At 40.4% G+C, this 24007-nt stretch overlaps 1 protein-coding gene across 1 annotated transcript in view; it reads left to right on the top strand.

Moving 5' to 3' along the window:
• LOC130914542 (beta-1,4-galactosyltransferase 3-like) overlaps positions 1-24007 on the top strand; it is a 65930-nt gene that overhangs the window by 23546 nt on the left and 18377 nt on the right. The gene's annotated exons all lie outside the window — the stretch shown is intronic.

Raw genomic sequence — 24007 nt, 5'->3', positions numbered from 1 at the left:
CCTACAGAGAGCTGGGACCACAGTAACAAAGGCTACTATCAGTAACACAATGCGCCGCCAGGGACTCAAATCCTGCACTGCCAGACGTGTCCCCCTGCTGAAAAAAGCACACGTCCAGACCTGTCTGCGGTTTGCTAGAGAGCATTTGGATGATCCAGAAGAGGACTGGGAGAATGTGTTATGGTCAGATGAAACCAAAATAGAACTTTTTGGTAGAAACCCAGGTTCTCTTGTTTGGAGGAAAAAGAATACTGAATTGCACCATACCCACTGTGAAGCATGGGGGTGTAAACATCATGCTTTGGGGCTGTTTTTCTTCAAAGGGACCAGGACGAATGATCTGTGTAAAGGAAAGAATGAATGGGGCCATGTATCGAGAGATTTTGAGTGAAAATCTCCTTCCATGAGCAAGGGCATTGAAGATGAGACGTGACTGGGTCTTTCAGCATGGCAATGATCCAAAACACACAGCCAGGGCAACAAAGGAGTGGCTTCGTAGGAAGCATTTCAAGGTCCTGGAGTGGCCTAGCCAGTCTCCAGGTCTCAACCCCATAGAAAATCTGCCGAGAGAGTTGAAAGTCTGTGTTGCCCAACAACAGCCCCAAAACATCACTGCTCTAGAGGAGATCTGCACAGAGGAATGGGTCAAAATACCAGGAACAGTGTGTGAAAAGCTTGTGAAGAGTTACAGAAAACGTTTGGCCTCAGTTATTGCCAACAAACGGTACATAACAAAGAATTGAGATGAACTTTTGGTATTGACCAAATACTTATTTTCCACCATGATTTGCAAATAAATTCTTTAAAAATCAAACAATGTGATTTTCTGTTGTTTTTTTTTCCACATTCTGTCTCTCATGGTTGAGGTTTAACCATGTTGACAATTACAGGCCTCTCTAATATTTTCAAGTGGGATAACTTGCACAATTAGTGGTTGACTAAATACTTATTTGCCCCACTGTACGTTTGATTGGCTGATGACTTGACTCCCTCCACACACATACGCAATCACAGCCCCAACACAAACTACCACCACCTTCCCCTTAAAAATGTTGTGGAGGTGGCGAACACACCACAAATTTTCAATCAATCAACTGTATTTGTATAGCACAAACAGTCATTGTACATTAAAAGCTGAAGAAAAATGTTTTAAGGCGTTATTTAAAATCCGTAAGTGAAAGGGGCCTGTCTAATAGTAAGTGGTAATTGGTTCCAAAGCCTGGGCGCCATCACTGCAAATGCACGGTCACCCCTAAGCTTCAGCCTTGATCTTGGGACTTCTAGAAGCAGGTGGTCAGCTGATCTGAGGGTTCTGGTTGGACTGTAAGGCTAAAGCAGTTCTGACAGATATGGCGGTGCAAGATTATTCAAACATTTTAAAAAAGTATTCGGTAATGTACTGGGAGCCAGTGAAGAGATGCTAAAATCGGGGTGATATGTTCGTGCCTGAGAGTTTTAGTTCGGAGTCGAGCAGCAGAATTTTGCACAAGCTGCAGACGGGCCAGTGCAGTCTGACCGACGCTTGCATACAAAGAATTACCGTAATCCAGCAGTTACGACAAAAGCATGGATCAATTTCTCCAAATCACAGCGTGAAACAATAGATTTCACCTTAGCAATCTGGCGAAGCTGATAAAAACAGTCCCGTACAACACATGAAATCTGCTTCTCAAATTTAAAATCAGAATCAAATTGGACCTCTAGATTTTCGACATACTGTAGTTCTTAAGAAACGGAGACAATGAACCGAGGTCAACATTCAGGGAGGCCTGGCTACTTGGTCCGAACACCATGACTTCAGTCTTGCTGTCATTCAAACTTAAAAATTTAGTAAAAGCCTCGACTTTGCCGTTGAGGCATTCAATGAGTTGACAGAACGTGCCATTGGATAATAGATCTGACAGTCATCAGCATACAAATGAAATACAACACCATGTTTCCTAAAAACAGAACCAAGAGGCAATAAATAAAGCGAAAATAAAAGAGGGCCGAGGACAGATCCCTTGGGAACCCCGTGTGGAAGCGATGCCTTTTGGACGTGAAATTGCCCATTTTTACACAAAAACTCAGTTCATTTAGGTACGACTTGAACCATTCAAGAGCGACACCTTGAATACCCACACTGTGTTCGGGACGAGAAAAGACAAATGTTATTTTACTACTGAAATTCCAACCTGCACCAGAGTTAGCATAACATTAATCTGTGTGATTTTCCCGGACTCGTATAGGAAGCTGCTTTGAGAGAAATATACTCCTGTATGTGTTTTCTCATGTTAACGTTAATTAAACGTTGAGAAATGTAGTGAACCGGAGTCTACCGCTTTCTCCCCAATTTTTTTGTTGAATTTAGCTGTGCTTTTTGACAAAAAAGGTAGTGTTTTACCTGAACGGCTGATTTACAAGTTTGTATTTATTGTGTATTTTAATATAATTTATGTTCAAATATTGCAATTTAAATTTGCTAATAAGATCCAGACATTTATTCTGGAAGTTTTCAAAATGTTTAATAGTTTTTCAAAACAAAGGTTGGAATCGAATGGTGTATCACCTGAACCAATATAGTACTGGCCAGAAGTATTGGCACCCCTGCAATTCTGTCAGATAATGCTCAATTTCTCCTAGAAAATGATTGCAATTACTAATGCTTCGGTAGAAATATCTTCCTTTATTTTGCTTGCGATGGAAAAACACAAAAGACAATGAGGGGAAAAAATCATTCATTTTACACAAAACTCCAAAAATGGGCCGGACAAAAATATTGACACCCTCAACAACCTTTTAGACAAAATAACTGCGAAAAACCGCTTTCAGTCTCCATCAATGAGGTTCTTAACATTGCTCTGCTGGAATTTTAGACCATTCTTCTTTGGCCAACTGTTCAGGTCTCTGAGATTTGAAGGGTGCCTTCTCCAAACTGCCGTTTTCAGATCTCTCCACAGGTGTTCTATGGGACTTATTGCTGGCCACTTTAGAACTCTCCAGTTCTTTCTCTCAAACCATTTTCTAGTGTTTTTTGAAGTGTGTTTTGGGTCATTGTCACTGGAAGACCTATGACCGCTGAGGGAGACCCAATTTTCTCACACTGGGCCCTACATTATGCTGCAAAATTTGGTGGTAGTCTTCAGACTTCATAATGCCATGCACACGGTCAAGCAGTCCAGTGCCAGAGGCAGCAAAGCAACCCCAAAACATCAGGGAACCTCCGCCATGTTTGACTGTGGGGACCGTGTACTTTTCTTTGAAGACCTTTTTTTTTCTTCCCCTGTAAACTCTGTTGATGCCTTATCCCCAAAAGCTCGACTTTTGTCTCATCTGACCAGAGGATGTTCTTCCAAAACATTTTTGGCTTTCTCAGGTAAGTTTTTGCACACTCCAGCCTGGCTTTTTTATGTCTCTTGGTCAGAAGTGGGGTCTTCCTGGGTATCTTACCATAGAGTCCCTTTTCATTCAGACGCCGACAGATGGTACAGGTTGACACTGTTGTACCCTCGGACGGCAGGACGGCTTGAACTTGTTTGGATGTTAGTCGAGGTTCTTTATCCACCATCCGCACAATCTTTCGTTGAAATCGCTCGTCAACTTTTCTTTTCCGTCCACATCTAGGGAGGTTAGCCACAGTGCCACGGGCTTTGCACTTATTGATGACACTGCGCATGGTAGACACAGGAACAGGTCGGGTCTTTGGATATTATGCTTCTCAAGTCCTCAGACATTTCTTTGGTCTTCTTTCTTTTCTCCATGGTCAATGTGGTGCACACAGGACAGTGGTTGAGTCAACGTAATCAATTTTAACTGGCTGCAAGTGTGATTTAGTAATTGCCACCACCTGTTATGTGCCAAAGGTAAGTAACAGGTGCTGTCAATTACACAAATTAGAGAAGCAGCAGATGATTTTTCAAAGGGTGCGAATACTTTTGTCCGGCCAATTTTTGGAGTTTTGTGTAAAAGCGCTGCAGCTATCGAATATTTTAGTAGTCGATTAATTGATGGACTAGCTAGTTTGAATAATCGAGTAATCGGATAAGGAACAGGAAAAATTAAAATACATGAGTCTCAAACGGTATTTTTTTTTTTTTCTTAAATGAGGATCTATGTACAAGAAAAAAAACAATTGGCAAACTTCCGCAAAAATCCGCTAGCTTAAACGCTATAAAATGCTAGTTTTTATTATTTTGTTTTACAATACTCTTAACAAATGGTTCAGACTAGTGCAGCAACGATTAATCGATTAACTCGAGTATTCGATTAGAAAAAAGATTCGAATAAAATTTTGCTGCTTCGATTATTCGTTTATATGAAGTGGCGTTGTAATGGTTTGTTTTGAAAGTGTTTGCATTTAGTTTTATAGATTTGGGTGGATACACTGGTCTCTAGTCTGCCTCATTCAGATGCTCCCTGTTAAGACCAACATAAGCCTTTTTTTTTTTTTGTTTGAGCTAATGTTTTTTTTTTTTTTAATGCATTTGTAATTTAGTTTAAAGGTATATTTAGCCAATTTTTGTGGGAATATGTGTCTGAACCATTTGTCAAGAGCATTGTAAAAAAAAAAAAAAAAAAAAATTTGTATTTTATACCATTTAAACTAGCTGACTTTTGCTATGTAAATTAGCCAATTGTTCTTTTGTTGTACATTGATCCTTTTTTTTTTCTTTTTACCGTTTGAGGCTCAGCTCAGGTATTTTTTTTATGTTCTTATCCGATTACTCGATTATTCGAACTAGTTTATCGATTAATCGACTACTAAAATAATCGATAGCTGCAGCCCTAGTTCAGACACATATTACCACAAAAAACTGTTAAATATACCTATAAACTAAAATATGAATGCATTAAAAGAACAGTCGCTCAAACAATAACTTGATTTACGTTGGTCTTAACCGGGACCAGTTGGATTAAGCCATGTGGAAAAAAGCGGACCAGAGGGCAGTGTATCCACTCTAATCAATGAAACTAAATGCAAACACTTTGAAAATAAACCATTAGAACGCCACTTTAATGAAACGAATACTCGGAGCAGCAAAATTTAATTCAAATATTTTTTTCTAATCGAATCCTCGAGTTAATCGATTAATCGTTGCAGCACTAAAAAGGATAATTATTTCATTTTTTTCCCCCATTCTTTTTTTTTTTTTTCATTGCAAGCAAAATAAATGAAGATATTACTACCAAAACATTTGTAATTGCAATCATTTTCTGGGAGAAATTGAGCATTATCTGACAGAATTGCAGAGGTGCCAATACTTTTGGCCAGCAGTGTATATCGTTCCTACCAACGTTGAGACCAAACCTACGCCCTTGGTAGCGGTAGTCGAGTGCCGTTCCTACGCGGGCGACGTAACCGGAATTTAAAACGGTTTGTGACAAACAAATCTGTTTTTAAGTCACCCTCCCAGTTCAAATGGATTATATCTACTGTACCTGTGAAATGGTACTGAAACATGATCATTCACAAGCAGCCCCGCCCCAAAATTTCCCTATTCCGAAAGTGAATCTTCTGCCTCCCCATCCCCACCTTAAAGTTTCTTTATCAGCAGAAATTAGTTCTTGTTGTAAAAGGAAAAAATACTCAAGGGTGTGAGTCATATTTCCTTTTGTTTGATATCCTGTGTGTGTAACATGAAATCCTTGCCACGCAGATGTCACACAACGTTTAACATCCTGATCTTAGTTCATATTTGCGCTTTAAAATACTGGACTCCCATTCATGGCAGGTTACGTCACAAAAAACTCAAATGTCGCCCTGAGGAAAATGTGTGATGGGGTTACAAAGGAAATTCCCTTGTTAGTACAAATTCTTTTGTATTCGTTACACTGGATGGGCTCGCTGAGCGAGAAGTTTCCGAAGTATTTGCTGAGGTTTTCTGAAGGGAGTCGGCTTTTCAGGAAATTTTGAATTCTTTTAACAATTGACGGTGCTAGACGTCCATTCGCTGTTAACCCCCCCACTTCAAATAGATTGAACATCTACTTTTGACAAACTCATTTAAATTCACTACAAAAGGATGAAAAGCGCGACGTGATTGTACAGCTATTATTGTCAATGGCAGTGAAAGTTATTGCTATTAAAGAACATTGTTTCTATAACTTAATTACATTGACGTGTGATTTGCTGGCAGGGTAAAAAATCAATTTACCGTATTGGCCCGAATATAAGACTGTGTTTTTTGCATTCGAATAAGACTGAAAAAGTGGGGGTTGTCTTATATTCGCGGTCTAGACATTATACCTATTCACAACGCTAGATGGCGCCAGATATCATTGAAGCGAATGCTGAACTTGAGGAGTAAGGTTCTGTCATGACAGATCTCAGCTACTCTCAGGTTTAATCAGTTTGCATTATTTTATTGCAATGTTTTTCTTTATTAGGCCCTGAGCACCAACATGGTGCGAAGGCCCTATTGTTCTGCAAAGGATTATTATTCTTTCTTCATGGCAAATGAAAATCGCCAATTTGGAGGACTTAACATGCTCAAAAAACTCACCAAAATTTCCACACACATGCGTCTTTGCGAAAATTTCGATAATTTGGTAACGTTGTGAAAGAATGTCACAAAATGGCTCAGTGGCGCCCCCTGGAATTTTTAAAAAAGTCCTCTCCATTTAGGTTTTTTCAATGTAAAGCGATGAAATTTGGGGAGTCGATACCTTGTGCAAAAATGCTTCAAAAAGTGTCATGCACCCATATTCCAAACCCAACAGGAAATCTGGTATTTTGGATTGAATATTGAAAACATGCCATTTTTGTAGAAAACCAGGGTGCACGTTTCAGACCATTGCGCCAAGGCAATTAGTTGGATCCTCATCAAAATTGGTGAGACTCTTCATGAGACATATGAGATGTTAAGTTAATTAAATGGTGAGTTTTTATTCACGGGCCTGACCTGGGCCGAGTACCAAAGTCGGGCTTATTTGGGGGTTGGGGTTTAGGGTTAGGGCTTCTTCCGGGCAAATGAAAATGGCCAATTTGAAGTTCTGAACATGCTGGAAAACTCACCAAAATTTGCACATATTAAAATGGTGAGTTTTCATTCACGGGCCTGACCTGCGCGGGCCGTTTTTTTTTTTTTTGTGTGTGTTAGGGTTTGGGTTTAGGGTTAGGGCTTTAGGGTTCACACTCTGCTGCTACTTCTGTGGGAGAAAAAAATACTATGTACTTTTCAAAGAAATATATTAGGGATAAATTGGTTCATCTGATGACAGCAGTGAAGAACTGCTTTGACTCATTAAGGCTGTTGCTTCACACTCTGCTACTTCATCTGTAGGAGAAAAAAAGATACAATTTATTTTTCATCGTGATAAAGTCGATGGGGTGCCAAAGTCGGACATTTTTTTGACAAAACTCCAAATTCAGAAAATGACTAATAACTCCCCCATACAACGTTCAATCGTTTTCATATTTGCCATGTACGTGATGTATCCCAGCCTGAACTTAACTTCATTGAAATATCACCCATTAGGCCTGGCGCCTCCTGCTGGGAATAGGAAATGGCCTTTTTTATGAGACAGGCTCCTCCTGGAAGGGGAAAAAAAACCTACTGACCCCCCCAAAAAATCACCGAAAAGAATTTGGAGAAATCGACACAGGACTCCCGAGGGCCCGTTGAGTCCTGCTTGCAGGGCTAGTTCAGATCTGTTTCAAGACTACAGTTACAGTTAGACCTCACTTTGATGGTTATTGCAGTTATTGCAATTTTCTTGTTTTATCACAATAGATTGGTTTATTTACATTTAAAAAACCAGACGCCATTCATTTACGAATGTGATTGCACTTTAGTTAACATATTTAAAGGTTCAGATATTAAGATTTGAATGAGGCAAAATAACATGCTTTTTCCCCCTCAAATATATTGTTTTAATCATTTTTTTCCCGATGTATGTGTAATTCTGTATAAAAATTAATTTGGTGTTGAAAAAGTCTTTTTTTTTTTTTTTTTTTCCCCCCTCCAAACTTGAGTCTTGAAAAAGAGGGGGTCGTCTTATAATCAGGGCTGTCTTATTCGGGCCAATACGGTATATATCGTCCAATTTGAACGTTTTTTTTGTTTTTGTTTGGGGTAACATATTAATTGTATTTAATCTGATAGTTTTAAAGAATTTGTAGAGAAAATACAGCGTACTTGAATTGTGAAGATAATTAAAGAAGGTCAACTGGCTGTTGCCAAGTACAATTGAATCACGTTTCATTGAGAAAATACTAGAGAACGACCGATTTTGGATTTTAAAAGCCTGATGCCAATACAGAATTTTAAATGATTTGAAATTCAGCCGATTCCCGCTGTCTAAAGCCGATTTTTTTAAAAGATATATCAGGCCGATATGCTTTTTTTTTTTTTTTTTTTTTAAAAAGGTTGCATATGATGATTGGTGTGTGTGTGTGAAAGTGTAAATGTGTGCTTATGTAAAGCGCTTTGGGCATGGTAACCATGTAGATAAATGCCCTATGTAAGTACTGTCCATTTACCAAAGGTAATTGAACACTGAATATAGAAATGTCTACATTATAGGTTCAATTTTTCTTCCTTTTGCAACACTGGCCACTAGGTATTGCTGTCAGGGAAGTTCAAGTTTGAACTCCAAGACGAGTATCAATCAATAGCTCAGATAAGAGAAAGAATCAAACCCAGCCATGGATTGCCTGCTTCGAAGACTTTATAAACAAGATATATATCCAGGTTACAATGGTGTGCTCCAGCCAGATGCTGTGAACACACAGAAGTACAAAGAGGATACACAAGTCAAGGGTCTACATATGCTTGTTGAAAGGGCGTTGCTTACTATGAAAACAATACCTACTATGAAAGCAAAAATAAAACTTATTACAGCCCACCTCTGGTGTTTTTCGGCCGAAAAACCTTGTGAGTTACGACCTTGGGAACTTAGCCGTAGCTGGCACGAAAGGGAGTAAAATCAGATAAGACAGTCCACAGAAACCCTTTGTATTATGTTCAAAGAAATAGGTAGAGCACATAAACATGGATAGTCACAGCACAAATGAATATAGTATCACAGCAGTTATGTGTTTTATAAGCATGAATAAAATATTCTTTCACAATTGTAAAATCACAATTGGCAAAAATCATCACCCAAACTGTGAACAAAACTATCACAGTCCAGGTAGTCCCCGGGTTACGAGCGAGTTCAGTTCTTACGCTGGCGACATAACCCGAATTTACGCGTAAGGCGGATGTAATCCTTTAAGTCGCTTAAATCTCAAAATAACTATCCAAAAAGTCCAAAACTATTGTATTTTGTTTAATGATGGAGGATTCACTGCCCTCTGGTGGCAGCTTTGTCTGGCTGGATTGTCACATTGTATGACTGAGGAGCAGATAATGGATAAAGGACAGCTGTGCTCTGGGTTGGCCTGCATAAGGCTGTAAGTTGTTATAGCTAATATACGCTTATAGTCCAGTGCAGCTTATTTGTTGATTTATCTGGGTTAATAGGTAACACTTTTTGACAGCGGTGTTGCAAGACTGTCGGAATCATGACATGACAATCTCATGGGCATTCCTGAATGCTGATGACAAATGTCATTAGGTGTTATCTGGCAAATTATGTCACCAACTCCATTTATGTCCAGCTTAGATCTTTTACTTCCATTTAAAAGTGAGATAATAATACAAAACTAGGCCTGCAAGCAGGACTGAACGGGCCCTCGCAATCTAGCGCAACTCGGACGTCACGCAACTCGGACTGTGTGCAGGTCAGGCTGGTGGCAGATCGTCCTCTCTAATTATCTCATTAGAACCTAACATGCTCGAAAGTCGCCTATTTACATTCCCACACCCAAGAGATAAAAACCCCTATTGGAGAGAGTACTACAAAAAAGGAGCCACTACTGAGCTGTGCAGCCAAGCCCTTATTCAAAACCCAAAATTAATCTTCTAACTCGGCCAATTCGACCAAGTGTGCCAAATACTGTGGCTCTATAAGCTGCCTGAGTCTCTGAAAAAAAATATTTCCTTTAAATGGCGAACAAAGGGTCGTCACGGCAACAGACAGAGACACGTGGACATGGGCCGTAAATAAGTATTTTAATAGGTCTTGAAACTACAATGACCAACCTGAAAAGAACTGAACATGTATTGGAAAAACGAGTGACTTTCTATTGCCACTAGTTGGCGCTGTAGGTTTGATGCAAATGACCCCTACAAGGCCCTTCAGGGTATGACTCTCAACAAGCACGGGAAGTTTGCCGCAGATATGTTGTATATCTGCCGAGTTATGACTGTTCAAAATTTTTGGAGAGAAAAATTATTGACAGTCATTTTCACTTTCCTGTTTGGACCCCTCCGCTTCAACGAAACTTCAATATTTTTCATCAGGCACCTGAAGACAGGTCTTAAGGCTTCCCTTATGCAGGTTTGAGGTCGATTAATTTTTTCCCTTGGAGGAGGAGTGTGTCACCGTAAAAAAGGGCATTTCCTGTTCCCACTAGGAGGCGCCAGGCACAAATGGTAAATTTTCAATCCAGTCGTGCTCAGGCTGGTATACCTCACACACATGGCAGATTTAAAATAGATTGAACGTTGTATGAGGGAGTTATCAGTCATTTTCCGAATTCGGTGTTTTGGCGAAAAAATGGCCGACTTTGGCACCCCGCCCAGGTCAGGCCCGTGAATGAAAACACACCATTTTGATAACTTAAGATTTCATATGCCTCATGAACAGTCTCGCCAATTTTGAGAATGATCAAACTAATTCCCTAGGTGCCAAGGTGTAAAATGTGCACACTGTAAATCGATAAAAAATTCACATTCAATCCAAAATACCCGATTTCCTGTTGGGTTTGGAATACGCATGCAAGAGACTTTTTGGAGCAGTTTTGTACAAGGTATTGACTCTCCGAATTTCATCCATCTACGTTGAAAAAACCTAAATGGAGAGGCCTTTTTGAAAATTTCAAGGGGGCGCCACTGAGCCATTTTGTTACATTTTTTCGTAACGTTGCAAGATTATTGAACGTTATGCAAAGCCGCATGTATGTCGAAATTTTTGTGAGTTTTCGTGCATGTTCAAGCCTCCAAATGTAAACTCCTACTGTGAACCGATAAAAATTTCACATTTGATCCAAAATACCCGATTTCCTGTTGGATTTGGAAAATGGGTGCAAGAGACTTTTTGGAGCAGTTTTGCACAAGGTATCAACTCCCCAAATTTCCTCACTCTATGTTGGAAAAACCCAATAGGAAAGGCCTTTTTTAAAACTTCTTTCTGTCGCCACTAGTTGGCACTGTAGAGTTGATGCAAATGACCCCTACACGAACCTTCAGGGTATGACTCTCAACAAACACGGGAAGTTTGGCGCAGATATGTTGTATATCTGCCGAGTTATGACTGTTCAAAGTTTTTGGCGAGACAAATTGTTGACGGTCATTTTCACTTCCAGTTTGTACCTCTCCGCTTCTACAAAACCTCAATATTTTTCATTAGGCACCTGAACACATGTCTTGAGGCTCCCCTGAAACAGGTTTGAGGTCAATAGATTTTTTTCCCTTGGAGGAGGAGCCTGTCTCGTAAAGAAGGCCATTTCCTGTTCCCACTAGGGGGCGCCAAGCCTAATGGGTAAAATTTAAATGCAGTCGTGTTCAGGCTGGGATATCTCATATACTTGCTAGAAATGAAAAAGATTGAACGTTGTATCACGGAGTTTTTAATCATTTTCTGAATTTGGTGTTTTGCCCAAAAATGGCCAACTTTGGGACTACGCCCAGGCCAGACCCTTGGATGAAAACTCACCATTTTGAAAACTTAAGATCTCATATGTCTCCTGTATAGTCTGACCAATTTTGAAGACGATCCAACTATTTTCTTCAGCGACAAGGTCTCAAATGTAAATCGATAAAATTTCGCATTTGATCCAAAATTTCCGACTTCCTGTTGGATTTGGAATATAGGTGCAAGAGACTTTTTGGAGCAGTTTTACGCAATGTATCGACTCACCAAATTTCATCATTCTACGTTGAAAAAACCTAATAGGAAAGGCCTTTTTGAAAATTTCAAGGGGGCGCCACTGAGCGATTTTGTTAAATTTTTTTGTAGATTATCAAAATTTACGCAAAGTTGCATGTATGTGCAAATTTTGGTGAGTTTTCGTGCATGTTCAGGCCTCCAAACGTAAACTCCAACTGTGAACCGAAAAAATTTCACATTTGATCCAAAATATCCGATTTCCTGTCGGATTTGGAATATGGGTGCAAGAGGCTTTTTTGAACAGTTAGGCATAAGGTATCTACTCCCCAAATTTCATCGCTCTACGTTGAAAACCTGAGAGGAGAGGCCTTTTTGAAAATTTTAAGGGTCAAGGGGGCGCCACTGAGCCATTTTTTGAAATTTTTTCAAAACGACGCAAGATTATCAAATTTTACGCGAATCTGCACGTATGTGCAAATTTTGGTGACTTTTCGTGCATGTTCAGGCCTCCAAATTGGCCATTTTCATTTGCCATGAAGAAAGAAGAAGAATAATAATAATAACTAGGCCTGCAAGCAGGACTGAACGGGCCCTCGCGATCTAGCGCAACTCGGACGTCACGCAACTCGGACTGTGTGCAGGTCAGGGCGGTGGCAGATCCTCCTCTCTAATCATCTCATTAGAACCTAACATGCTCGAAAGTCGCCTATTTACATTCCCACACCCAAGAGATAAAAACCCCTATTGGAGAGAGTACTACAAAAAAGGAGCCACTACTGAGCTGTGCAGCCAAGCCCTTATTCAAAACTAAAATTAATCTTCTAACTGGGCCAATTCGACCAAGTGTGCCAACTATTGTGGCTCTATAAGCTGCCTGAGTCTCTGAAAAAAAATATTTCCTTTAAATGGCGAACAAAGGGTCGTCACGGCAACAGACAGAGACACGTGGACACGGGCCGTAAATAAGTATTTTAATAGGTCTTGAAACTACAATGATCAACCTGAAAAGAACTGGACATGTATTGGAAAAACGAGTGACTTTCTATTGCCACTAGTTGGCGCTGTAGGGTTGATGCAAATGACCCCTACAAGGCCCTTCAGGGTATGACTCTCAACAAGCACGGGAAGTTTGGCGCAGATATGTTGTATATCTGCCGAGTTATGACTGTTCAAAGTTTTTGGAGAGAAAAATTGTTGACAGTCATTTTCACTTTCCTGTTTGGACCCCTCCGCTTCAACGAAACTTCAATATTTTTCATCAGGCACCTGAACACAGGTCTTAAGGCTTCCCTTTTGCAGGTTTGAGGTAGATTGATTTTTTCCCTTTAGAGGAGGAGTGTGTCCCGTAAAAAAGGGCATTTCCTGTTCCCACTAGGAGGCGCCAGGCACAAATGGTAAATTTTCAATCCAGTCCTGCTCAGGCTAGTATACCTCACACACATGCCAGATTTAAAATAGATTGAACATTGTATGAGGGAGTTATCAGTCATTTTCCGAATTCGGTGTTTTGGCGAAAAAATGGCCGACTTTGGCACCCCGCCCAGGTCAGGCCCGTGAATGAAAACACACCATTTTTATAACTTAAGATTTCATATGCCTCATGAACAGGCTCGCCAATTTTGAGAATGATCAAACTAATTCCCTAGGTGCCAAGGTGTAAAATGTGCACACTGTAAATCGATAAAAATTTCACATTCAATCCAAAATACCCGATTTCCTGTAGGATTTGGAATGTGTGTGCAAGAGACTTTTTGGAGCAGTTTTGCACAAAGTTTTGACTCTCCAAATTTCATCACTCTATGTTAGAAAAACCTAAATGGAGAGGCCTTTTTGAAAATTTCAAGGGGGCGCCACTGAGCCATTTTGTTAAATTTTTTCGTAACGTTGCAAGATTATCGAACGTTATCCAAAGCCGCATGTATGTGCAAATTTTGGTGAGTTTTTATGCATATTCAAGCCTCCAAATGTAAACTCTTACTGTGAACCCATGAAAATTTCACATTCGATCCAAAATACCCAATTTCCTGTTGGATTTGGAATATGGGTGCAAGAGACTTTTTGGAGCAGTTTTGCATAAGGTATCTACTCCCCAAATTTCCTTGCTCTATGTTGAAAAAACCCAATAGGAAAGGCCTTTTTTAAAACTTCTTTCTTTCGCCACTAGTTGGCACTGTAGAGTTGATGCAAATGACCCCTACAAGAACCTTCAGGGTATGACTCTCAACAAACACGGAAAGTTTGGCGCAGATATGTTGCATATCTGCCGAGTTATGACTGTTCAAAATTTTTGGCGAGACAAATTGTTGACGGTCATTTTCACTTCCAGTTTGGACCTCTCCGCTTCAACGAAACCTCAATATTTTTTATCAGGGACCTGAACACATGTCTTGAGGCTCCCCTGAAACAGGTTTGAGGTCAATAGATTTTTTTCCCTTGGAGGAGGAGCCTGTCTCGTAAAGAAGGCCATTTCCTGTTCCCACTAGGGGGCGCCAGGCCTAATGGGTAATATTTCAATGCAGTCGTGTTCAGGCTGGGATATCTCATATACATGCTAGAAATGAAAAAGATTGAACGTTGTATCACGGAGTTTTTAATCATTTTCTGAATTTGGTATTTTGCCCAAAAATGGCCGACTTTGGGACCACGCCCAGGCCCGACCCTTGAGTGAAAACACACCATTTTGAAAACTTAAGATCTCATATGTCTCCTGAATACTCTGACCAATTTTGAAGACGATCCAACTATTTTCTTCAGCGACAAGGTCTCAAATGTAAATCGATAAAATTTCACATTTGATCCAAAATTTCCGACTTCCTGTTGGATTTGGAATATGGGTGCAAGAGACTTTTTGGAGCAGTTTTGCACAATGTATCGACTCGCCAAATTTCATCGTTCTACGTTGAAAAAACCTAATAGGAAAGGCCTTTTTGAAAATTTCAAGGGGGCGCCACTGAGCGATTTTGTTAAATTTTTTTGTAGATTATCAAAATTTACGCAAAGTTGCATGTATGTGCAAATTTTGGTGAGTTTTCGTGCATGTTCAGGCCTCCAAATGTAAACCCCAACTGTGAACCGATAAAAATTTCACATTTGATCCAAAATATCCGATTTCCTGTCGGATTTGGAATATGGGTGCAAGAGGCTTTTTTGAACAGTTAGGCATAAGGTATCTACTCCCCAAATTTCATTGCTCTACGTTGAAAACCTGAGAGGAGAGGCCTTTTTGAAAATTTTAAGGGTAAAGGGGGCGCCACTGAGCCATTTTTTGACATTTTTTCAAAACGACACAAGATTATCGAAATTTACGCGAAGCGGCACGTATGTGCAAATTTTGGTGACTTTTCGTGCATGTTCAGGCCTCCAAATTGGCCATTTTCATTTGCCCTGAAAAAAGAATAATAATAATAATAATAATAATAATCCTTTGCAAAACAATAGGGCCTTCGCACGTCTAGTGCTCGGGCCCTAACTAGGCCTGCAAGCAGGACTGAACGGGCCCTCGCGATCTAGCGCAACTCGGACGTCACGCAACTCGGACTGTGTGCAGGTCAGGGCGGTGGCAGATCCTCCTCTCTAATCATCTCATTAGAACCTAACATGCTCGAAAGTCGCCTATTTACATTCCCACACCCAAGAGATAAAAACCCCTATTGGAGAGAGTACTACAAAAAAGGAGCCACTACTGAGCTGTGCAGCCAAGCCCTTATTCAAAACTAAAATTAATCTTCTAACTGGGCCAATTCGACCAAGTGTGCCAACTATTGTGGCTCTATAAGCTGCCTGAGTCTCTGAAAAAAAATATTTCCTTTAAATGGCGAACAAAGGGTCGTCACGGCAACAGACAGAGACACGTGGACATGGGCCGTAAATAAGTATTTTAATAGGTCTTGAAACTACAATGACCAACCTGAAAAGAACTGGACATGTATTGGAAAAACGAGTGACTTTCTATTGCCACTAGTTGGCGCTGTAGGGTTGATGCAAATGACCCCTACAAGGCCCTTCAGGGTATGACTCTCAACAAGCACGGGAAGTTTGGCGCAGATATGTTGTATATCTGCCGAGTTATGACTGTTCAAAGTTTTTGGAGAGAAAAATTGTTGACAGTCATTTTCACTTTCCTGTTTGGACCCCTCCGCTTCAACGAAACTTCAATATTTTTCATCAGGCACCTGAACACAGGTCTTAAGGCTTCCCTTTTGCAGGTTTGAGGTAGATTGATTTTTTCCCTTTGGAGGAGGAGTGTGTCCCGTAAAAAAGGGCATTTCCTGTTCCCACTAGGAGGCGCCAGGCACAAATGGTAAATTTTCAATCCAGTCCTGCTCAGGCTAGTATACCTCACACACATGCCAGATTTAAAATAGATTGAACGTTGTATGAGGGAGTTATCAGTCATTTTCCGAATTCGGTGTTTTGGCGAAAAAATGGCCGACTTTGGCACCCCGCCCAGGTCAGGCCCGTGAATGAAAACACACCATTTTTATAACTTAAGATTTCATATGCCTCATGAACAGGCTCGCCAATTTTGAGAATGATCAAACTAATTCCCTAGGTGCCAAGGTGTAAAATGTGCACACTGTAAATCGATAAAAATTTCACATTCAATCCAAAATACCCGATTTCCTGTAGGATTTGGAATGTGTGTGCAAGAGACTTTTTGGAGCAGTTTTGCACAAAGTTTTGACTCTCCAAATTTCATCACTCTATGTTAGAAAAACCTAAATGGAGAGGCCTTTTTGAAAATTTCAAGGGGGCGCCACTGAGCCATTTTGTTAAATTTTTTCGTAACGTTGCAAGATTATCGAACGTTATCCAAAGCCGCATGTATGTGCAAATTTTGGTGAGTTTTTATGCATATTCAAGCCTCCAAATGTAAACTCTTACTGTGAACCCATGAAAATTTCACATTCGATCCAAAATACCCAATTTCCTGTTGGATTTGGAATATGGGTGCAAGAGACTTTTTGGAGCAGTTTTGCATAAGGTATCTACTCCCCAAATTTCCTTGCTCTATGTTGAAAAAACCCAATAGGAAAGGCCTTTTTTAAAACTTCTTTCTTTCGCCACTAGTTGGCACTGTAGAGTTGATGCAAATGACCCCTACAAGAACCTTCAGGGTATGACTCTCAACAAACACGGAAAGTTTGGCGCAGATATGTTGCATATCTGCCGAGTTATGACTGTTCAAAATTTTTGGCGAGACAAATTGTTGACGGTCATTTTCACTTCCAGTTTGGACCTCTCCGCTTCAACGAAACCTCAATATTTTTTATCAGGGACCTGAACACATGTCTTGAGGCTCCCCTGAAACAGGTTTGAGGTCAATAGTTTTTTTTCCCTTGGAGGAGGAGCCTGTCTCGTAAAGAAGGCCATTTCCTGTTCCCACTAGGGGGCGCCAGGCCTAATGGGTAATATTTCAATGCAGTCGTGTTCAGGCTGGGATATCTCATATACATGCTAGAAATGAAAAAGATTGAACGTTGTATCACGGAGTTTTTAATCATTTTCTGAATTTGGTATTTTGCCCAAAAATGGCCGACTTTGGGACCACGCCCAGGCCCGACCCTTGAGTGAAAACACACCATTTTGAAAACTTAAGATCTCATATGTCTCCTGAATACTCTGACCAATTTTGAAGACGATCCAACTATTTTCTTCAGCGACAAGGTCTCAAATGTAAATCGATAAAATTTCACATTTGATCCAAAATTTCCGACTTCCTGTTGGATTTGGAATATGGGTGCAAGAGACTTTTTGGAGCAGTTTTGCACAATGTATCGACTCGCCAAATTTCATCGTTCTACGTTGAAAAAACCTAATAGGAAAGGCCTTTTTGAAAATTTCAAGGGGGCGCCACTGAGCGATTTTGTTAAATTTTTTTGTAGATTATCAAAATTTACGCAAAGTTGCATGTATGTGCAAATTTTGGTGAGTTTTCGTGCATGTTCAGGCCTCCAAATGTAAACCCCAACTGTGAACCGATAAAAATTTCACATTTGATCCAAAATATCCGATTTCCTGTTGGATTTGGAATATGGGTGCAAGAGGCTTTTTTGAACAGTTAGGCATAAGGTATCTACTCCCCAAATTTCATTGCTCTACGTTGAAAACCTGAGAGGAGAGGCCTTTTTGAAAATTTTAAGGGTAAAGGGGGCGCCACTGAGCCATTTTTTGACATTTTTTCAAAACGACACAAGATTATCGAAATTTACGCGAAGCGGCACGTATGTGCAAATTTTGGTGACTTTTCGTGCATGTTCAGGCCTCCAAATTGGCCATTTTCATTTGCCCTGAAAAAAGAATAATAATAATAATAATAATAATAATAATAATAATAATCCTTTGCAAAACAATAGGGCCTTCGCACGTCTAGTGCTCGGGCCCTAACTAGGCCTGCAAGCAGGACTGAACGGGCCCTCGCAATCTAGCGCAACTCGGACGTCACGCAACTCGGACTGTGTGCAGGTCAGGGTGGTGGCAGATCCTCCTCTCTAATCATCTCATTAGAACCTAAGATGCTCGAAAGTAGCCTATATACATTCCCACACCCAAGAGATAAAAACCCCTATTGGAGAGAGTACTACAAAAAAGGAGCCACTACTGAGCTGTGCAGCCAAGCCCTTATTCAAAACCCAAAACTAATCTTCTAAGTGGGCCAATTCGACCAAGTGTGCCAAATATTGTGGCTCTATAAGCTGCCTGAGTCTCTGAAAAAAAATATTTCCTTTAAATGGCGAACAAAGGGTCGTCACGGCAACAGACAGAGACACGTGGACATGGGCCGTAAATAAGTATTTTAATAGGTCTTGAAACTACAATGACCAACCTGAAAAGAACTGAACATGTATTGGAAAAACGAGTGACTTTCTATTGCCACTAGTTGGCGCTGTAGGTTTGATGCAAATGACCCCTACAAGGCCCTTCAGGGTATGACTCTCAACAAGCACGGGAAGTTTGGCGCAGATATGTTGTATATCTGCCGAGTTATGACTGTTCAAAGTTTTTGGAGAGAAAAATTGTTGACAGTCATTTTCACTTTCCTGTTTGGACCCCTCCGCTTCAACGAAACTTCAATATTTTTCATCAGGCACCTGAAGACAGGTCTTAAGGCTTCCCTTATGCAGCTTTGAGGTAGATTGATTTTTTCCCTTTAGAGGAGGAGTGTGTCCCGTAAAAAAAGGACATTTCCTGTTCCCACTAGGAGGCGCCAAGCACAAATGGTAAATTTTCAATCCAGTCCTGCTCAGGCTGGTATACCTCACACACATGCCAGATTTAAAATAGATTGAACGTTGTATGAGGGAGTTATCAGTCATTTTCCGAATTCGGTGTTTTGGCAAAAAAATGGCCGACTTTGGCACCCCGCCCAGGTCAGGCCCGTGAATGAAAACACACCATTTTGATAACTTAAGATTTCATATGCCTCATGAACAGTCTCGCCAATTTTGAGAATGATCAAACTAATTCCCTAGGTGCCAAGGTGTAAAATGTGCACACTGTAAATCGATAAAAATTTCACATTCAATCCAAAATACCCGATTTCCTGTTGGGTTTGGAATATGCATGCAAGAGACTTTTTGGAGCAGTTTTGTACAAGGTATCGACTCTCCGAATTTCATCCCTCTACGTTGAAAAAACCTAAATGGAGAGGCCTTTTTGAAAATTTCAAGGGGGCGCCACTGAGCCATTTTGTTACATGTTTTCGTAACGTTGCAAGATTATTGAACGTTATGCAAAGCCACATGTATGTCCAAATTTTTGTGAGTTTTCGTGCATGTTCAAGCCTCCAAATGTAAACCCCTACTGTGAACCGATAAAAATTTCACATTCGATCCAAAATACCCGATTTCCTGTTGGATTTGGAATACGGGTGCAAGAGACTTTTTGGAGCAGTTTTGCACAAGGTATCGACTCCCCAAATTTCATCACTCTCTGTTGAAAAAACCTAATAGGAAACGCCTTTTTGAAAAATTCAAGGGGGCGCCACTGAGGCATTTTGCTACATTTTTTCGTAACATTGCAAGATTATCGAACGTTATCTAAAGCCGCATGTATGTGCAAATTTTTACGAGTTTTTGTGCATATTCAAGCCTCCAAATGTAAACTCCAACTGTGAACCCATGAAAATTTCACATTCGATCCAAAATACCCGATTTCCTGTTGGATTTGGAATATGGGTGCAAGAGACTTTTTGGAGCAGTTTTGCATAAGGTATCTACTCCCCAAATTTCCTTGCTCTATGTTGAAAAAACCCAATAGGAAAGGCCTTTTTTAAAACTTCTTTCTGTCGCCACTAGTTGGCACTGTAGAGTTGATGCAAATGACCCCTACAAGAACCTTCAGGGTATGACTCTCAACAAACACGGGAAGTTTGGCGCAGATATGTTGTATATCTGCCGAGTTATGACTGTTCAAAGTTTTTTGCGTGACAAATTGTTGACGTTCATTTTCACTTTCCTGTTTGGACCCCTCCGCCTCAACGAAACCTCAATATTTTTCATCAGGCACCTGAACACAGGTCTTAAGGCTCCCCTGATGCAGGTTTGAGGTCAACAGATTTTTTTCCCTTGGAGGAGGAACCTGTCTCGTAAAAAAAGGCATTTCCTGTTCTCACTAGGGGGCGCTAGACCTAATGGGTAATATTTCAATGCACTCGTGTTAAGGGTGGGATACCACACATACATGCCAAATATGAAAAAGATTGAACGTTGTGTCAAGGAACTATAAGTCATTTACTGAATTTGTCATTTTGCCGAAAAAATGGTCGACTTTGGCACCACGCCCAGGTCAGACCCGTGAATGAAAACGCACCATTTTCAAAACTTAAGATTTCATATGTCTCCTGAACAGTCTCACCAATTTTGAAGATGATCCAACTAACTCCCTCGGCGAAAAGGTCTCAAATGTGCACCCTGTAAATCGATAAAAATTTCATATTTGATCCAAAATAACCGATTTCCTGTTGGGTTTGGAATATGCATGTAAATGCTTTTTTGGAGCGGTTTTGGACAAGGTATAGACCCCCCAAATTTCATTGCTCTACGCTGACAGAGCCTAATGTTATAGGCCAATTTTAAAATTTCAAGGGGGCGCCACTGAGCCATTTTGTTATATTTTTTTGCAACGTTGCAAAATTATCAAAATTTACAATTTTCCGGACGTATGTGCAAATTTTGGTGACTTTTCGTGCATGCTGAGGCCTCCAAATTGGCCGTTTTCATTTGCCCTGAAAAAAAAAAAAAAAAAAATAATAATAAAAAAAAAAATAATCCTTTGCAAAACAATAGGGCCTTCGCACGCTTAGTGCTCGGGCCCTAACTAGGCCTGCAAGCAGGACTGAACGGGCCCTCGCAATCTAGCGCAACTCGGACGTCATGCAACTCGGACAGTGTGCAGGTCAGGGTGGTGGCAGATCGTCCTCTCTAATCATCTCATTAGAACCTAACATGCGCGAAAGTTGCCTCTTTACATTCACACACCTAAGAGATAAAAACCCCTATTGGACAGAGGACTACAAAAAAGGAGCGAATAAAGGGTCATCACAGCAACAGACAGAGACATGTGGACATGGGCCGTAAAATAAGTATTTTAAAAGGTCTTGAAACTACAATGACCAACCTGAAAAGAACTGGACATATATTTAAAAAAATGAGTGACTTTCTATTGCCACTAGTTGGCGCTGTAGGGTTGATGCAAATGACCCCTACAGGACCCTTCAGACTATGACTCAACAAGCACGATATGTTTGGCGCAGATATGTTGTAGAAGTTATGACTGTTGAAAACTTGTGGTGAGACGAAATGGCTTCAGTCATTTTTACTTCTCCTGTTGGACCCTTCTGCTTCAACCAAACCTCAGTATTTTTCATCAGGCACCTGAACACATGTCTTCAGGCTCCCCTGATGCAGGTTTGAGGTGAATAGATTTTTTTTTCCTTGGAGGAGGAGCCTGTTTCGTAAAAAAGGCATTTCCTGTTCCCACTAGGGGGCGCTAGGCCTAATGAGTAATATTTCAATGCACTCGTGTTCAGGGTGGGATCCCGCACATACATGCCAGATATGAAAAAGATTGAACGTTGTTTCAAGGAGCTATTAGTCCTTTACTGAATTTGTCATTTTGCCGAAAAAATGGCCGACTTTGGCACCACGCCCAGGTCAGACCCATGAATGAAAACACACCATTTTGAAAAGTTTAGATTTCATAGGTCTCCTGAATTGTCTAACCAATTTTGAAGATGATCCAATTGATTCCCTCTGTGACAAGGTCTCAAATGTGCACCCTGTTAATTGATAAAAATTTCACATTCGATCCAAAATACCCGATTTCCTGTTGGGTTTGGAATATGGGTGCAAGAGACTTTTTGGAGCAGTTTTGCACAAGGTATCGACTCCCCAAATTTCATTGCTCTACGTTAAAAAAACCTAATAGGAAACGCCTTTTTGAAAAATTCAAGGGGGCGCCACTGAGCCATTTTGTTACATTTTTTTGTAACGTTGCAAGATTATCGAAATCCACACAAAGCCGCATGTATGTGCAAAATTTGGTGAGTTTTCGTGCATGTCCAGGCCTCCAAATGTAAACTGTACTAGAAATGGACAGAAATTTCACATTTGATCCAAAATACCCGATTTTCTGTTGGATTTGGAATATGGGTGCAAGAGGCTTTTTTGAGCAGTTAGGCATAAGGTATCTACTCCCCAAATTTCATTGCTCTACGTTGAAAAAACCCAACAGGAAAGGCCTTTTTTAAAACTTCTTTCTGTCGCCACTAGTTGGCACTGTAGAGTTGATGCAAATGACCCCTACAAGAACCTTCAGGGTATGACTCTCAACAAACACGGAAAGTTTGGCGCAGATATGTTGCATATCTGCCGAGTTATGACTGTTCAAAGTTTTTGGCGAGACAAATTGTTGACGGTCATTTTCACTTCCAGTTTGGACCTCTCCGCTTCAACGAAACCTCAATATTTTTCATCAGGCACCTGAACACATGTCTTGAGGCTCCCCTGAAACAGGTTTGAGGTCAATAGATTTTTTTCCCTTGGAGGAGGAGCCTGTCTCGTAAAGAAGGCCATTTCCTGTTTCCACTAGGGGCGCCAGGCCTAATGGGTAATATTTCAATGCAGTCGTGTTCAGGCTGGGATATCTCATAAACATGCTAAAAATGAAAAAGATTGAACGTTGGATCACGGAGTTTTTAATCATTTTCTGAATTTGGTATTTTGCCTAAAAATGGCCGACTTTGGGACCACGCCCAGGCCAGACCCTTGAATGAAAACACACCATTTTGAAAACTTAAGATCTCATAGGTCTCCTGAATAGTCTGACCAATTTTGAAGACGATCCAACTTTATCCTTCAGCGACAAGGTCTCAAATGTAAATCGATAAAATTTCGCATTTGACCCAAAATTTCCAGCTTCCTGTTGGGTTTGGAATATGGGTGCAAGAGACTTTTTGGAGCAGTTTTGTACAATGTATCGACTCACTAAATTTCATTGTTCTACGTTGAAAAAACCTAATAGGAGAGGCCTTTTTGAAAATTTCAAGGGGGCGCCACTGAGCCATTTTGTTAAATTTTTTTGTAGATTATCAAAATTTACGCAAAGTTGAATGTATGTGCAAATTTTGGTGAGTTTTCGTGCATGTTCAAGCCTCCAAACGTAAACTCCAACTGTGAACCGAAAAAATTTCACATTCGATCCAAAATACCCGATTTCCTGTTGGATTTGGAATATGGGTGCAAGAGGCTTTTTTGAACAGTTAGGCATAAGGTATCTACTCCCCAAATTTCATTGCTCTACGTTGAAAACCTGAGAGGAGAGGCCTTTTTGAAAATTTTAAGGGTCAAGGGGGCGCCACTGAGCCATTTTTTGACATTTTTTCAAAACGACGCAAGATTATCGAAATTTACGCGAATCTGCACGTATGTGCAAATTTTGGTGACTTTTCGTGCATGTTCAGGCCTCCAAATTGGCCATTTTCATTTGCCATGAAGAAAGAAGAATAATAATAATAATAATAATAATAATAATCCTTTGCATTACAATAGGGCCTTCGCACGTCTAGTGCTCGGGCCCTAATGACATCAGT

This window comes from Corythoichthys intestinalis, chromosome 4, assembly GCF_030265065.1.
Source record: "Corythoichthys intestinalis isolate RoL2023-P3 chromosome 4, ASM3026506v1, whole genome shotgun sequence".
Classification (NCBI taxonomy): domain Eukaryota; kingdom Metazoa; phylum Chordata; class Actinopteri; order Syngnathiformes; family Syngnathidae; genus Corythoichthys; species Corythoichthys intestinalis.
This window is presented reverse-complemented; position numbering and strand designations above follow the sequence as displayed.